Source organism: Melospiza melodia, chromosome 9, assembly GCF_035770615.1.
Source record: "Melospiza melodia melodia isolate bMelMel2 chromosome 9, bMelMel2.pri, whole genome shotgun sequence".
NCBI classification, from domain to species: domain Eukaryota; kingdom Metazoa; phylum Chordata; class Aves; order Passeriformes; family Passerellidae; genus Melospiza; species Melospiza melodia.
In genome coordinates this window covers 20,285,805-20,303,842 of record NC_086202.1, presented here as the reverse complement: position 1 = coordinate 20,303,842, position 18,038 = coordinate 20,285,805, and the positions used below count along the sequence as shown (strand labels likewise).

Here is an 18,038-nt window from a genome sequence, read left to right as displayed (position 1 = left end):
ATCTGAAGTGTGCTAATGAATAGACAGCAAAACTTCATAAACAGTGGGATAGTAAACTGCAGCACTCTCTGTGATGTCTGTTTTGGACAGTTACCACAACAATCCATGCAGTACTTGTAACAGATGATATCTGGGGAGTTTATGTAAGTACTTTTGAAGGATGTTACAAAAAGGTGTTGCCAGCAAAAACTTTAGGGTTCTTTGATTATGGATGCTTGATAGATTTTAAATAGAGATTTTTTTTTATTTTTCTCAAAGCAAATCAGGAAAAAATGCTGTGGTGTGAGTTTGGCAATGTTGCAGTTTTCATTTAAGTGGTGTTTTTATGATATTCCTAATTTGTTTAAATTCTTGAAGACAGACAACTTCCACAGATTTTTCAGGGAAGCTTTTCAAAACTTCACTTTAGGTACTTCTCTTAAAATGCATTGCTTCAGGAGAGAGCATGGAGAAGGAGATAATCTCTTTGCTGTTAGCAAAAACTAGCTGGGTTTAAGACTGTAGTTTTATTATGGAAATAGTAATGTTTTAAGAAATATCTTCTGTTGTGCAAATGTGTTTTCTTTAAGGGCTCTTCATTTTTCGTAGAGATAGAAAGGAGTTTAATAATTTAGTAATGTATCTCTTCAATCAGTCCACATACTGTTGTTAATAATTGTAGCAGTGATAGTCAGCTGTATAATTACCACATAAATGAAGATATTTACCACTTTCCCATTATGTTTTCCTCTGTTCCCTGTCTGCATGTAATGGATTCTCCTCTGCATGTTTGTCTGATATTGCAGCTGCAATAGCTGGAAGGTATTGCTGGAATTGCCCAGCTGGAAAGGTAGCAGCAACCACAGGCAGATGATGGTAGAGTCTTGTTGTCTCCACTAGAACAGAGAATTTTTCAGGCTCAGGGATAGAGAGGGATGTTTTCAAATTGAAGTTGCTTTTTCTGATGGCATAGCTGCATAAACATTTCTAGACAAAAGCGACAGTACTTGGAAAATCTTATTTTTCAGGATTGTTCTGCAAAGGAACACTTGAGATTATTACTTCAATAAAACAATTGAAATACTGTTCTTGACGTGAATTCTGAGAATTCTCAGTGGCATTTTCTTGTTTTCTGCATACTGAATTTTCACTCTTTCTGTGTAATGCCAGCCTATTGAGCTGATATGCGATTGCCAATATGTCTCTACTTTAAATAGGACATAAAAATGTCTTTACTTGTCCAGTCAAACTAATGTTCTCATTTGATTTGTGAAAATCACTCATAAATATGACATAGGAACTTTCCTTGGGAAGCATGTGATGTCCATTATCAATTTATGGACATAAAATAGGAAAGGTTCTGACTGGTGGTAAGGAAGATATTTTCCCCATTCCATTGACAGCTGTGCATTTGAATGAGAGGCAATCCAGTCTACATCCCTAGAGGATTTTAAGTCCCAACTGGATAAAGCCCAGAGCCACCTGATCTGACCTCTTAGTCATGCTTTTGGTGTGAGGTTAGGTGATAAACCTCCTCTGGCATCCTTTCTAGCCTCAGTTATTCTGTGGCTCTGATGTACTTGTTGATCACACTCATTTTCAGCATTCTTTCTTCCTAATTGTGTGAGCTGTTCATTTGGAGTGTTCAGTAAATTCCTTTGGTAAGAATGGCATCACATGAGACTGGAGAATTTGAGGCACCAGCTCAGGGGGAAAGGGAGTGCAGCAAATTGCTGTCCAACTGTCTTGATAAGCAGCTGTGGCTGTGTTCAGATTAACTCCTGCCTTAAAGAATATTTCTGTGAAGATGTAGTCTAGATTAAGCCATTTTCCTAAGAGGACTTAACCAAACGATGAAATTCTTTGTTCTAAATTTTAATAAATTATGCAGGACCTTGACTAAACAAACATTAATTTTTGTACAAGAAATAGATGGTTCTCAGACATTATATAATATTCAGAACAAGTTCTAATTGTGAGTAGGACATAGTGTAACTTGGATATTATGCAGGCAAGAAGAATTAGAGCAAGAGAGCCAGCACATTTTTTCTTCTAATAAAACAGACAGAATTTCAGAAGAGTTTAGTAGGGTTCCTAAGAAGAAAGTCACTGAGGCATTGTATAATGTGCCTGTTGCTGAGATAGTTGCTGCAACTAAATGACTAAATGTGTTTGGTTTCCTTTTTTTTTTTTTTTCCTTTTGTTACTGATCTAAACAAAGAAGAAGGCCAAAAAGAAATTTTGTTAAATTGCTGTCAGCTGTTGAGCAGACTGAACTGCATAAATGTTTTTCAAGAATAACATTGTCAGTTACTTTTGATTCTTTGATAAGACAGGAAAGATGTATTTAGGTTTAAAAACTAATCTCTTTGGGAGATTTTTTTTGAGACTATGAAAAATCCTTTTGTCTTCAGAGTTGGAGTTGTCATAAGATAGGAAAAAATATAGACACATTGATAATTTGTGCCTATGAGTATAACTAATAGCATTTTATGAAGAGGTTAATACCTGATTTAAGTTACAACAGGGAGGAAGAAGTCTTATTTCTCTGTCTAATAGTAATATTTTTTTTCATAAAACTGGTCCTAGACTTTGATCAGGTCACTTTTGTTTTAAATGCCCACTTTTGATTCTAGTGTTATCTTTTGGTGTGGGATGAGGATCAAATAGTTGATTTTCATGTGCATGTTTTTAAGGAGATCTCCAGGTTGAGGGCCTGCCTGCCCCAGCAGAGCTGCTGGCACTGCATGGGATGTTCTGCATTGCCAGTCTGCTTTGCCAGATCACTTCCACAGAAAGAGGTGATGGCAATGCTTTCTGGTGTGAATGCCAAAGGGAGATCTAGCTGCTTGTTTTGGACTGTACACAGGTGGTACAAACTGAAAAACAGTTAAAAAATATCTTTCCCCTTACTTTCCCTAATAATGATCCGATATCTGTCCTCCCACATGATGACTATAGGCAATAAATAGAATTTTAGCACATAAATTAGTGTTTGAATTTTTCTTCCTCTGCCCACTCCCATTATTTAGGTTTGTAGTCATGCAGTTTTAATTCCTGCAACATTCTTTTTTTCTTAAAAAATAAAAATCCAAACAGCTACTGAATATAGAGGAAAACGGTGTCAAATGAAACAAAGGACCTTCAATTCTCCCCCTTTTTATTAATATCAACCGGTTTGGTTTGTGTGGGTTTTAAAATATGTTTATTTTTTCTTTGTCAGGGTGGGGAGAAGTTGCCTTGGCTGCTTACCAAAGGAATTTTCCATCGACTGATAATATTCCACATAAATGAGAAGCAGTGATCATGATTTTGAATCCGTCAAGAAATAGTGAAGGCCAACTCTGGGCTGCTCTAAAGAGGTTGTGGAAAAATTCTTGAATTTAATAAACCCTCAGTCTCTTTTAATGAAGGCCAACATTTTTATGTTATTATCCCTGGGTGCCCTAACTCAGGACAGCATGAAGACTCTTAATTACTAGTGCTGTCCTTGATAATGCTGTCCTTAACTCTTCCTCTCATAAGCAGTTTACCTCCTCAGAAGAAATAGAAAAGGTAGCACAATGATCACTCCTTGAACAAAAAGTGTGTTTGCAACAGTAGCTGGTATGTAGGTCTTTTTTGTGGTCTACCAATCAGCTTTCACAAAGGATTTTATTATTGATCTGAGAGAAACTTAATAATATTAATGTAACACTACATAGATAAGTCTAGACAAAGCCAATCACTGGAATTCTGGCTTTTGAAACACTTGTAACTTTGGACACTTGTAACTTTTCATGTTAGTCAGAACTTCCCAAAAGAGCTAATTGCCGAACAGGTGTTTGTGTCACCTTTTTTCTCCTGTTTGGGCTTTACAAAATAAATGGCAGACCTGCAAAGTCTAATTACTTAGTAGTTCCTTCAAGTGTTTAGCACTACTTGCAGGGTATAATTATCCAGCTGACTTTAGAGCAAGAAAATAATGTTCTTTGCCTCAAAGGCATTCACTTAAATGTTTTGGTTTCTGAATTTGGGGACAGAGGGTGAAGCATGTGTGTGTGTGTTTGCCTATCATCTCCATGTTCTTTGGGAAATGCAAAGCCAAATCCAGTGCCTTCCTTTAAACTTTCATGGACTTAATGTCATAACATATTCCATTTGCAGATTGAGATCTTTGAAATCATGGTTTTGAAAATTGAAAGTTGAAGTAGGAAAATTATCACGGCCAAAAATCCATTTGACATTTTTATAAAGAAACCTGTGCTGGAGGAAATACTTCATGTATTTTCAGGGCAGAATTGTTTTGGAGATTCTTTAAAAGGGTTGTTAGAGAAACTTTTCCTCTGTTGCACTAAGATTTTTTTAAATGCATGCTGGCACTGCCAAAATTATTTGGAATTTAGACTAAGATAATGTATAGCAGGATTGTCTCCTCTTTTATGATGTCCATTCTGCTTCCACAACTAGAGCAGCCTCTTTCTTGCAGACAGAAGTTTCTACCAGGAGGGAATTGTTGTGATTTCAGTGGCTGTTGCTGCCTTAGGCAGCAACCCATACTGGAATTACAGATGTATTTACAACTGGAATCAGTCCTGCTTTCTTAGATTGTTTTAATTTCAGCCTTGTAAGCTTTTTATTCCTATTGAACAGTATAACAGGAAGATATGTTTACTGGTACTTTTGGATTTCGGGATACAGCCAGAATACCAACACTAAAAGCTTTGTGTTATGAATGACATAAATTTTATATGTCACTTCATTGCATGTTTAGTTATGTTTTAATTAGAAATATAATTCTGCCTAGTAGATAATCAAGTAGAACTGCTAGGCAAAGTATTAGAATGCCTGTTTAAAATGGTGTAAATTTGCAAGATATAATAACAAAAAGCAACAATATCTATTGTGTGAGTAATCGAGAAATAAATTGATGTGCATTGCATCTTTACACTTTATGCAATTTCTACCTCTTTTGTAAAGTGCAGTGACATCACTTGCTTACTCAGCTCTTCTGTATCCTTTGCAATAAGGAGCATTAGAATAGGAAAATTCAGAAGAACTTGAGTCAGGTGTTTTGATTTCAGACATTTGTGAGCCTTAATACCGAGTTTGCTCATTGCGGGTTTTGCAACCAGTTTTTAAGTTGCAAAGCTGTTCATCTATCATAGGGGAAGCATATACAAAGGAGAGGAGGTCGGTGGACTGGTAAATACTTAGGAAAGGAGTATGCACAATTTCTTTTGCTTCAGTGCTGTCTTTAGGTTTAGCTTATTCATTCAAATAGTAACTGTTGGTGGGCTGGTACTGTGGAAAAGATGATGACAGTTAACATTTCAGAGGAACGAGAACCAGGCCTGCATTAGTTTCTACTCAGTGCTTATTGCATCAGCATCCATTCCAGCCTTCCCTGTCAGATTGTACATAGCTGTTACCCAGGCATGGTGATGCATGTGTTGTAGTCAGGATCAGCTGCTTTTTATGGCACCACTCCTTTGCTGCTTGTGAGGGATGTCCACAAACAAGCAAGGGGTTGAAGATTTATTTCTTGTCTTTGCTACATAAGCAGGCAGAATTCTTTTTACTGTTTGAAAATTCAAATTAATTTGAAAAACTCAGTTCTGGACATGTTTTTTAGCTTTTCTTTTTTACTGGAATTCTGTTTGGAGTCTTTCAATGCAGATATTTCAACAAAATTAACTTTGGCATCGTATCAGAAGTAGCCAGAATTGATGGGCACAGAGGCTTGGCTTGTCAGAAGATGTTAGTGTAGAACTCAGAATAAAATTTGGGTGTTCTGGCTGTTCCAGTGCTGTCACATTCCCAGTTCAGTGAGAAGAGGAACCAGATCTTGAACTGTCTGTCTTCTTACAGAAATAGTTCTAAAATCTGTTACATTCTACTGGGGTGGAAATTCTTGGAGGATATGTGAAGTAGCATAATTAAACATTACAATAAAATCTTTTGAGTTAGCAAACGTTTTTGCTAGTGTAACTTGTACATGTACATATCTATACACAAGAGACAAAAATTGGATTTCATTACAGAGATCACCTTCACAGAACAGGCTTTCTCTGGACAGTAATCAGCAGTAAATAATCAGCAGTAATTATTTCTTGTTATGGGTCCTGACCATATAGAAAGGATGCAACAGAGCTTGCAGCTAAAACTAACCATAAATAAGCATTGTAAATACAGACTGTACTAACTGTTCAAATTATGTTAAATGAATTTTCAAACTAAATATGTGTTTGTATTGAATTCCAGTGTGAATGTGAATAGAGCAGATGTGTTATATTCACATACTATCATGTATCAGACAGTGAACTAAATAGGGAGAGAGTTCTTACTTCTTTCCAAGTTTAAAGGTAATATTAGGAGGCTGCATCAATGTGATTTTTTCTTCCTGTCAATAGCTGTCACATATATGAGGCAGTAGTAAAAGTCTGCAAGGAGATGTGCCTCTTATTATGAAAATTTTCCTAAAGACATTAAGTTCTTGAACTCTGAGTTGAAATAATTGTTATGGGAACTAGTAATCAATCTACTTCATGTAAAAGAAAAATCAAACAGTTAGTATGTAATATCTGTTCCAAAATATACTGAATGCCAGCCCACTTCAAATTGTTATCTCATTGGTGATTTAGTTGTGATTAGTGATTAATATTAGTGTTCAAGATTAATATAATTTGTAGTATTTTTACTACCTTCCAAACATTAACCCTTTAGTGTGCCTATAGCAAAAAAGCAAATAAGCAAACAAACAAAATCCTTCTCCAAAATCCCACCAGTTGAAATCTGAATATTTGTCCTTGTAAATTACTTTATCTCATCAGGAAAAAATGTAATAAGATGTAAAATAGTGACTGACCAGTTTCAGTGTAAGTTTTCTTTTGTTATGTTGTCTGAGATTTCACTGAGAATATATATGGTTAATTCACTAGTGGTTTATACTAAGTTGTTTTGCTTCTCAGGGTAATTGGACTAGAAATGCATTAGTTGGTTAATGCAGTTCAGATGGTGGTCAGTATCTTGTTAAGTCATGATAAATCAGTGTTTTAGCCTTTTCCTTCTGTCAGGGATAAAGCAGGTATGTCAGGTATTTTTTCCCCTTCAAAAACATTTGTTTTTGCACTCTTAATGAAATAAAGTCAGATACTTCCCAACAGCTAAGCATTCATTTGCTACATTCACCTACACAAATAGTATTTTTATTATTTTTCTTCTAATGTTAAACTTGTTAGATTTTGCTCTGCTGTTTTATAAAGTATTGCCATAAAATTATACAATGTGTCAGATTAATTTCGGATAATCATAGGGGAACTAATTAGTTTTGTAGATACTTTTGCATCCTAAGTATTTCTATTATTTTACAATTGTATTACACTATCTTACTTTTAGTCTCTGATATTTTTGGGAAGATTAAACTTCAATGAAGGGAAGGGCCAGAAGGCTATGAGTATGCTTACTGTACACGAAAGATAATGAGCAGTTTTTCAGTTTTATGTAACCATTGTATAATTCTTGTGAAAAGGAAATAAACAATTTGGGTGCATGGTGAATAACCTACAATATGCTTAAGAGAACATAGGAATTAGTTATCTTTAACTCATGTATTTTAAACTTCTTTCTTCCTGTTCTTTGTTACTATGTTAAAATAATGTAACCAAATATTTACATTAATATAGTACATGCCGCATATACATGTACTAAAGTAAGGGTATTATTATGAAGTTTAATTTTGGGCAAGGACAGCAAGTTACTAACCTTTTGAAAGTAATAGTACAACAATGTTGGAATGTACAAAAGGGTTGTTGAGTTTGTGTGCTATCAACACTGTGAGAGCCATCGTATCTGCAGGATCATTTGTGTCAGGCTTAATCCTGTTTTGTGGTTTTTTAATCTGCAATCCCTTTTTCAGTGTATATGCATGAATTTTGTGAACAAAGTACTGTGTGTGTGTCCCATCCAAGCCAGCTCCGTCTGCCCGGCTGGCTGTAGAGACAGATTTCATAATGGACACAGAAACGACGCTAATATGCTGCAAACGATCTGGTAATTGTTCTCCCTTGCTGGTGTGATTGCTAAGTGGATTGCAGAGCTCTGGTTCTGTTCCTGTCTCAGGGCGGCTCTGCTGTGTTGGCATTGCCCTCGGGGTGGCCACCCCAGTGGGAAGTGTCCCTTCCTTCTGCAGGGCCCTGTCCTGACCTTGCCGGGGCTGCAGGGCCTGGGGCAGCCCTGGAGCATCGCTGCCCTCCGAGCTGCACTCACCGCAGCGCCCTCCCGGCAGCCACAGAACCGCGGCTCTTCGTAGGCAGCACCGTTTTGTGAGATGGACTAGAAGTAAGAACTATGAAAATACTCTTAAGAGGAGTATAAATGAGCAGCAGTTAGCACAAGGAGAAAGTAAAACACATATTTTTTAGTATGCAAAACCTACTGGGGTAGGTTATTTATTAGGTTGGATCCTGATGGCATGCGTCCTTTGGTTAAGGAAAAAAAAAGTGATGCAAGCTATCTCAGTAGAGCTGGCTGCCCTTTGAGATGCTTTAAGACTTGAAAATGCAAAGAGGGTGGGTAAAGAGAGGAAAGGTCTATAATTTCCTGTATCCTGTCTTCCACATTTTGAACAAATTCTTGCAGAAAGCATAAGCCTCAGGGAGACAACGGGAACGTGAGGCACAAGTATGATGAATTTAGGAAGAGTAAGTAGTCCTGCCAGTCTTAACAGTCCCTACAGTTTCTTCTGTAACGTGACAATAAGGCCAGCAGATTGACAGGAAAAGTGTGACTGTTAGTATTTTTCATGTTAGTGAGTTCTCTGGCAGTGTTTCTTGCTATAATATTGCAAACAAGGGAAGAAATGTGACCTGAAAGAAACTCTTGTAGAGTAGGAGCAGGACTTGGTGGATGACTGTGCATGGTAGGTGGTTACTAATGATCGTCTGTCAGAATGAAATGGTTCTATTGAATGCGGATCTGCCACGGTCTGTTGGGTCTGTACTCATTCTGCTTCATTTCAATCTTCTTGTTAATGACCTTGATGATAGAATAGAGAATGTGCTTACAAAATTGATTCACTGAAAATGCCCCTAGAACTTGGAGGGAATATATATATATATGACACAATTTTCTGAGCACCACATTATTTTGAGAAATTTAAAAAAATCTAAGGAGATAAATAGTGACAGATTGAAGTTCTACACTTAACAGAAATCATGAATACACAATTAGACTGTAGGGAACAAGTAGTTAGATTATAATTCTCCAGAATTTCTGATGTAAAAGGTCAAATGTTATACCAGGAGGGATAAAAAGATACAGAACAATCTTTTTTTTTTTTTTTTTTAATCCATGGGTAAGTCCTCTCTTGAAGTGTTGCATCTCCCAAGGGCATATGCCCTAAGGAAATAGAGTTCACCTGAGCAGAGTTTGGGAGAAGAGTAATCAAATAATTTGAGGTCTAGAAAATGAGGCCTAATTGGAAAGACTGAAATAATTGGAACTGGGGAGAGGAGTGAGTGTGCAAGCGCCAAAAAGAGAACTAGAAGGAATAATTTTGTGTGTATGTGGTAGGCAATTTCAGGAAGGTAGGAAGTTGTTTGGTATAAAGCCCATCTATGAGAAAAAAGGAAAGATGAGCAATCTTGAAATGTTACAAAAACCGTAGCTTAGGTCTCTCATGAACAAAGGACTGGTTGCTGAGATAGCTGACTGTTCTTTCTCCTCAAGAATTCTATTTAGCTGTTTTTTTGAACAACATCATTATTTTAAGATTGATGAACAGTACATATAGCTTTTTGGAATGTTACTGAGTAAAAAATTAACACTTTGTACATGGAGACAATTTACCCTGTGACAGTATCCACTTGACAAAATTGTGATGCAATCAGTCTCCATATTGCCAGTCCTTTGAATTCTAACAGCCTCTAACTCAGTAGCCTCATCGTTTTTTTGTTGCTATCTCACTATGCAAGTAAGAGTTGTACTACACAACATTTTCAGCTCTTTTTTCCTTTTCAAGGGCCCTTAACAAGCCTCTCAGTAGTTAACTTTTATTTCTTTCTCATTTTCATAATGACTTCAGTTGTTTCTCCAGCACTCTGGGTACTGGATGTATTATTAGGCTATGAAAACAAGGAGTGTACTGTTGGTGATTGTTTTGTTTATAAAATCTTTCTCAGTTTCCATTGTCTGTTTCTCCACTAAGAAATGAATACAGCTTCAGTTACCTGGGGGTGTAACATATGTTGTTAGTATACTTTGAGTCTGTATTTGCATTGTTCTACCCTGGAATATGTGTCTTTAATCATCGCAGTTGGAAATTACCTTACTTAGCATTTTTAGTTTCTGTTTGCTCAGAGAGGTTTTGTGAGTCAAAGCCAACAGCCTGTGTACAGTGTAGCCAGCCAAACCTGAATTTTGCGCCTGAGAATGGAATTTGTCACAGCTCCAAGCAGTTTTTAATGGAGCTTCTTATTAAAGTAAATGTGAAGGAAATACCAGCATTTCAGTATTCCTTATCTCTAATAACTTATTAAAGCTCCATTCAATGCCTACTATTTCCCTTCCTTTCTCCCATGGGCAGATTTTACACACAGTCTGGTATGGAAGCATTAGGAGTTCAGCATCCTGCAGGGAGACACTGGAGCTTTTAAGAGGTGGAGGTTTTTGCATGTTACAGAAAGGATCAGGGTGACTTGAAAATATTTGTTTTGGTTTGGAGGGGATCTTTTGAACTCTTCTCTCTCTCCTCTGCTACAATTTTGCTTCTCCATCACATAGAGAATTTGGGCTAAGTGCTGTAAATTCTATTATTTTTACTGCATCACATATCTTGCTTTCCTAAGTTTGTGTTCATATTGTCTGCAGGAAAAATTACTGTTGACATTGATTATTTAAATATTGATAATAAGCTTTCAAATTTCCAGACAAATCTATGTGGAAAACTCACAGGTTGGTGCTTTTTCAAGCTCTGGCCACATTTTAATGGTATTATTTTTAACCAACAGAGCCAGAAACTCTTGCTTTAAAGTAGAAAATGTAGAGTTAGTTGTATGAATCTAGTAGGTGATATCGATACTAGGAATAAATAGGAGGACCCTTACTGTAGGGGAAGGCAAAGTAAGACAGTTATTGTCCATGAAGACTCAGTGATAAAATAATCTTTGAAAAATATGCCCCAAATACTAAGCCTCAGAGAGAATGCCAATAGCATCTGCCACTGGAACTGGAGGGTAAGACTGCTACGTAGGAGGAATGTGTAATAAAGAGATGCTGTAGTATGGAACTTGCAGGATGTTGCAGCCTCATCAACCAGCTCTAAGTACTGGGTGTAGGAGGCCAAACCAGCATTTGGTGTGATTCAAATGATGCACTTAAGAAGGCCTGGGGTTTGGGAGTGCTGTGATGCTGCTGAGCTGGGAGCTGAGCTGATGCCAGTGCCCGAGGTTAGGGCACTACAGCTGCTTTTCCCTTGCATGGTTGGAATGAAATTTACAGTAGCAAACGGCTGCTTATCAATGGATAATTTCATGTTGTGTCTTATCTATTGTTTTTAAAAGCCATAGTAGATCAGAAAACTCATGGCTTTATTTTTTCTTAGACTTGGAATGTGCATGCCTTAAATAATGTAGGTTTCTGGAACTGGAGTTCCTTGTTTAGCTGCATTTGCAAATCTACTGAGGAAGCACAGACCTGTCTTACCTACTGTTTATGTTGCATCATGTCGTACTTTCTGTGCTTGGCTTAATGAAGATAATTAACTTTGGGCCAACAAAAATTATATTTGCTTTGCTTTATTTGGTGGAGGAAGAATGCTGCTCATTGTGGAATGCTGGATAAGGATAATGGATGTTATAGTGCCTAGTATTTCTGTGTCACTTTGTAGGATAACATTAAAAAGCATAATAGAGGCTTTATTTATAAGCATAAAGTGTGGTGTTATGAAGACTCTGTAGCAGAATTACAACTCAGACTTGAAATTTAGTGAGACAGCTGCAGCTCCTTTCACTGTGAAGTGGATTTGAATTATCTTGTTGCAACAGAAGTAAATGAAATTCGTGTTACATTAGAAACTTAGTAGCTAAATGGTCCTAAGTGACATCAATTTATTTAGAGGTCTAAAAGTACACTGATTTTATATAAGCTACTGAAATGTGGGCAAAAATCCAATGTTTATTTTATGTTCCATACAAAAAATAATGTCCAGAAGTGATTTTGTCATGATTTCACTGTGCAAGACAGAACTGAACTGCAATTTTATTTTTTCAACTAAGTCTTGCTTATTCAACACTGTGAGTGGGATAGCTGTGTTGGATGGTAATATGTGTAAATATGTTGGTTTAATTTAATAGTTCTGGAGGAAGGCAACAGGAAGGCAACACAATAGTCTGGGTAAGCAATAGCACTGCAAACATGTCGCAGACAATAGTCGATCTGTCAGCTGTGAAGAGCTGACTTCCAGGCTCCATCTCTCTAAGGGTGGGAGCTCAGTGATCAAACAGACACCAAACAGGATGGATAACAATCAAACAAGGGATTATTTTTTAATGTGACATTTTAAAGTGATTAAAACTACTTTTATTTAGGGAAAAGTGTATTTGAGTGTATTTAAATTCCACATTTATTGTTATCAAGAATTAAATCTGTTCCAAATATACTTTAAAATAAAATGCCACTACGTGTTTGCCACTAAAATTTTAGCAAACGAGGTGCTGAACTGAAACTAGCACTAATGAACTGGAGGCCTAGCTTTTGACAATAAGTAGAGTTTTTTAATTGCAGTGTGGTGTAACTGTTTTGATTGTTCCACACACTTTCTCACCTTAGAATGAAAGATAAAAAAGCAAAAAATTTTCACATTTAAATAATAGCCTAGGGAGTGCAGGGGATGAGGTGCCTTAGTTCTAGAAGCATTAAGCATTTACTTTTTTTTTAAGTACCTAAATAAAATAAGATTGTATAACTTCTGTCCACATGCAATCTGAGATTAGTATGAAAGTGAAATTCTATTTTAGAAAACATGCCGTATCACATTCATCATTTTCTGGAAAATAGTCCGGATTATTTAGTATAGTAATCTTAGGCAACTAAGCTCACTAAAGCTGAAACACAGATTTTATGAGTACTCAGGGAAATGGGGGTGGGGGAAAGAAAGGGGTCTAAACATAAAGAAAATATTTTTGGACATCTGGGTGCCTGCAAATGTCATTGGAGGGGCGAGCCGTAGTCTCTTTAAGGGAAAGCAAGAGTTGAATGGAATTGAAGTATCAGATTATGTATATATTTACGGTATCTCCTTATTAACAAAGCAAGAAGCAAAAGCTTATGACTGAGGTTATAATATATTTTGTTGCAGTACAATTAAGCCTGTTCCCATATGCACAGCAGAATTGTCTCTCCTCTTCTCTGAATGCTGCACTTCCAATGACCAACACAGTTTTTGATGAGTGCTGGTGTAATTGATGATGGAACCCACACACAGAAACAAAGAAAAAAGGGAAATTTTGCAGAGTCAAATAATTATTTAGAAACAGCTGTAGAAGGTTAAATAAAAGCTTTTTGATAGTAGTTGGAGGATGAGTGACACTGTGCTCTATTTTTACTTCATCTTTGATATCTACAAGGAGGAACTATCCCTTGGAGCATGTGTGAGAATTAGGATAGTGTCATTTGTCCATTTTACAGATGAGGAATTGGAGCAGACAGAGATGAATTCATTTGCATGAAGTTGCCCTGAAAGTTGGAAGACATGATGGTTAATCCTGCTAGTCTGTCTAGACTGGTGGTTGATAACAGCAGTGAGAGAATTCAAAATGTGACTGCACCTTGAGATTCCCAGCAACCTCCTTGGGGTTTAGGTGACAGTGAAATATTTTCATGTCTGGCTGTGTAAGAATAGTATTTTTCTGTATGGATTAGATATAAATAGGATATAAATAGATGTGGGTAGATAGAAATAAGAAGGATGACAGTATAGAAGCTGCCATGTTTCTGTTCAAATTTGGGTTTTGAATAGGAACTTTTAGTATTTGTATCTTCCATTTCATTATCCTCTCTTCCCCATTTCATGTTATTTGTCTGTCTTGAGTTGAAGTGATGCAGATACTGATTTAAAGGTCTTTTGTCCTCCAGCAAATTTCCTTAGTACAGAGGATCACTGAGCAGGGTAAGAGGACAATTGATTTTGATTAGGGAAGAGCATAGTGATAAGTTTGATTTGCCCCAATTGCATTTTGAGCGTCTTGTTTGTTGATGAAACAAACTAAGTGGTTATCAGTTTTGTACCATGTTACATCAGCTGGTTTCTTCTGGCAGAAATACAGCAGTTCTCGTTCTGTGTCTGATTCTGAACATGGTGCTGGGAATGGTCAAGCTGTGCTTTTACCGATGGGCAGGCTGGTATTGTGGTTCTGGGGTAAAAGAGGAAAGCTGTGGCCTCAAGTTCTTAGCAACTGTAGCTATTTGGATTCTTGGATAGGAAGAATCAGAGAGGCACAGCACATCCTACTATGGCCACGGCCGCCTCTTAAAAGAGCTGTGGAAAGAACGGGAAAGGATTTGATGCGTGTTGCTAAAATCCACCAGGTGAGCGGTTTGCTCGCCCAGATGATTTCCATACTCGGCACCCTGGGGAGTTCTTTCCGGGGAGGAGGGCTGCGGGCGTGCGAGGGGCAGGGCGCGGCTGCGTGGTGTCTGCGGTGCCGGGAGGTGGCGGAGAGGCGCTGGAAGCCGTGGGGCGGCCCGGCGTGCCCCGCGGGGGAAGCGGGCTGTTACCGGAGCGCGGCCGTGGCTGCTGCCGGCCCTCCCCGCGGGGCTGAGGCGCAGCGGCCCCTTTAAGGCGCGACCTGCCGGGGATCAGGTGCGCGGCCGGAGCGATGACGTCATGGGGCGGGGCCGCGGCTCCCGCTCGCGCTGCCCGCGCCGCGGGACGGGGCGGCGGCGGCTGCGCACGTGCGTGGGGCGGCGGAGAGCGCGCGGGGCCGCGCGGGCCGGGGCGGCGGCAGCGGGGCCGCAGCAGCAGCAGCAGGGGCCGGCCCGGTCCGGTCCGGTCCGGGTGGCGCTGCCCGCCCGCCCGCCCTGTGAGCACGTGAGAGGTTTTCTCCTGCAGCAGGCTAGGTGGGAAAAATGTGCTGTGTGCAGCGTGCTTAATCCTTTGCAAACTTAATTGGTGTCTTGGGGTTTTTTTCTGTGATACGGCCATCCATCATGTTGTATGTTTTATTTGTGTTTACTTGTTGAAACTGTTGCTTAGGTAGTAAGTGAACAGCAGGCAGTGCCTCAGTTGATTGTGTTTTACATGACGATGAATTGTGCTGTGTACCTACTGTCCTTGATAGAAAGTGCTGCGCGAAATTTGACTCTTTATGCTTGGCTAAACTAAGGCAAATCCCAACGCTAAGGTTTGGACTAGAGGAGGGATGTCAGATGTCTTCCTCCCTTGCAATGGAAGGTTATATCCCCCCTGTATGGAAAAGAGACTAGACCTTTTGCCAGCTAGGTGGAAATGTGGAAGCCCATGTGGAATTTACACCGCCTAAATATTTGTATGCACAGGAATTGTGTTTGCTGGTTCTGGAGAAGAAAGGCAAGGGATTGCTTGTAGCTTTTTTGGGGGCTTTTGTTTTTGTATTTTTTATTGGTTGGGTTTTTGTTTTTCTTTGTAAGGTGAGAGGAGGCATTGAAATCTCTCTTTGAACATTCATTTAATCTTCATGATAAACAGACTTCTATATTTGTAGTTCTGATTTCTGGCTAATAGGTTCACTTTTCACCAGATAAGTTAAAATTGGCAGAAAAAATAAAAAAAAAATCCCTGCTCAGGGAAATCATCATGTGAAGATAAAGTTGGCAGGAGGACCTCTGTAATTTTCTGGGTGGCAGAAGGATATGACCAAGTAAAACATGGCTTTAGCAGCCTTGGTTCTTAAGACTAGAGAAAAGTCTCTTGGGCATTGTCATGCTAAAAATGTAGGCTAAGTTTCCTTTGAAGTCCTGATTTGGAAATGCCCATGTCTATCACATCTAATTTTTTTGCATTAGATTCCAAAGTCGATTTAGTCTCTTCTAATCTTGCAGAGCAGGGTTCTGGAGTAGGTCTTTGTTTAAATAAACAAAAATACTTGTATGGATGTATGTATATGCTCAGAGATGTGCTATTTTTGCTTTTGAATGCACACCTCTGAAGCCATCATTCTGCAGGTTTCTTTTTTCTATTGTCTTGATAGCATTTCAGTCTAATCAGTATTCAATGGGTGATGTTTTTGCTCTCTAAATTTAGCTGCTGATGTTTATATACTACTTGGTATTCTGTATTGGTCTTTGTAGAGGGCATCCTGCATAGATAGATCAGCCCCAACAGCCTTTGTCCTGGAAAATGCATCATCCCAAGTGACATATTAACAGTGGGCTGTTTAAAGGGATGGATATGTTAATCTGGCATCTTTTAAGACCAGTGGAGTCTTTAGGTCTGTTCATGTATACTTGCTTTGTATCTTGTTAATGTATACTTGTGCCTTACACCTCGGGGAGGGGAAAGGGAGTGAATGACACATTTTGCTAGTGTTTACTACTCATTTTTCTTTTTTTGTCTCCCATGTTTATGCAGACAGTATGGGTGTTGTGTCAGAAGCAGGTTTGTAGTCCAGGGAGACGTTCCAGCCATGGGACACCAGGCTAAGGTGAACAAGTAGGTAATCCAGGGCATAGCAGGATTAGTCCACAGGGTGAAATCCAGTCAATTACTTTTCTACCTCAAAATCTCTTTAACTTTTAAGTATATTTTTTCATTACAGCACCTATTACTGTGACAGATGTGACTTTCCATAGATTTTTGGCAAGTGGCTTACTGGATGTCATCACTTGTTTCTTCCCCTTCTTGTTCATATTTAGCATCTTAAGCCAGTTTAATTTCACTGGCTGTGAAATAAACAATAGTCATCATAAGATGTGATTGTGTATATTGTTGAAAAAGTCACTGAAATGTATCTGCAACAGCTTTTGTAGGTCCATAAAATTTTAAGGAATAATGGCTGTTCTAATGAAATTATTAGAAAATATTTCACGATGAAAAGAAAGCCGATTCAAGAATTGTTGTTACTTCCCCTCTTCTCTCTAATGACACATTTTCATAGAAGACTTAGTTTTATGAATTGCAAATAAAAGTTTGTTTAAGATACTAATTCCTCCATTGTGATTGGGAGGATTCCTGGAATCATGTATGGCACTGACTTTTATTTTCAGCTCTTCAGTATTGTGGCATGGATTTAAATGCTCTTGGGAGTTCCATGCTATATATGTACATCCTGACTGCATATCAGGCTGCCAAGGTTCAGTCATAGGACAAAAATAAAACAAAACAGAAAATAATTAATGCAGAATGTGGAATTGTGGAAGAGAATATTTTATGAGTCTCATAACCTTCTCTATTACTATGGCTTTGTGATCTTGTTTTTTCTGTTAAATTAAGTGGTACGAAAGTAAAGTCAAACAGCCAAGCTTACTTTCATTTGGGTTTCACAATGATGCAAGTTATTTTCCAAAGTGAATCTTACACCTTCAACCTGTCATCTCCTTTTTATGTCAGATAAGAGGCTGAAAAGCACTGGTTTTATTTGATGCAGGCATGTCAAACCAACTTGCACAATTTCCTTTCTCAAGACTCTTTGCAAGCCTTTTGTCAAGTACCAGAGCGTTGCTAAGATTCAAGGTTTACAGGTTGTGTGCTGTAATTTAGGGTCACAAAATGATGTAAGTTCTTGACTAGTGTAGGAAAAAGGGGTACAGATTTATCACTCCAGTTATGCTGGTTCTGTGCCATATGTGTGCTTTATGTAGGAAAAGTTGTTTCCTGATTCCTGACTTAATCAAACTATAAATGAATTCCTCAATAACGTGTGATCATATTTAAACCACAGGAAATGATTTTGTACCATGCCTCTTAAGGCATAAAACTCTGTGTATGTGTGTCTTTCCCAGCTGCAGAGGTGACAGGTGACTTGTCTTTGGCTTTCAACACAGCATGGCATCACAGTCACTCAAAGAATGTGCTCATGCTTTGACCAAGAAATTTAATTTAGTGC

General features: G+C 38.3%; 1 protein-coding gene across 6 annotated transcripts in view; it reads left to right on the top strand.

The window, feature by feature from the left end:
• USP54 (ubiquitin specific peptidase 54) overlaps positions 1-18,038 on the top strand; it is a 91,487-nt gene that overhangs the window by 6,470 nt on the left and 66,979 nt on the right. Inside the window, exon 1 of one of the 6 annotated variants that reach the window (XM_063163754.1) lies at positions 15,008-15,075. The exons of the other annotated variants lie outside the window; for them this stretch is intronic. The gene's annotated coding sequence lies outside the window, so the exon portion shown is untranslated. Of the gene's footprint in view, positions 1-15,007; positions 15,076-18,038 lie in introns of those variants that run through there. 6 annotated transcript variants of the gene reach the window in all.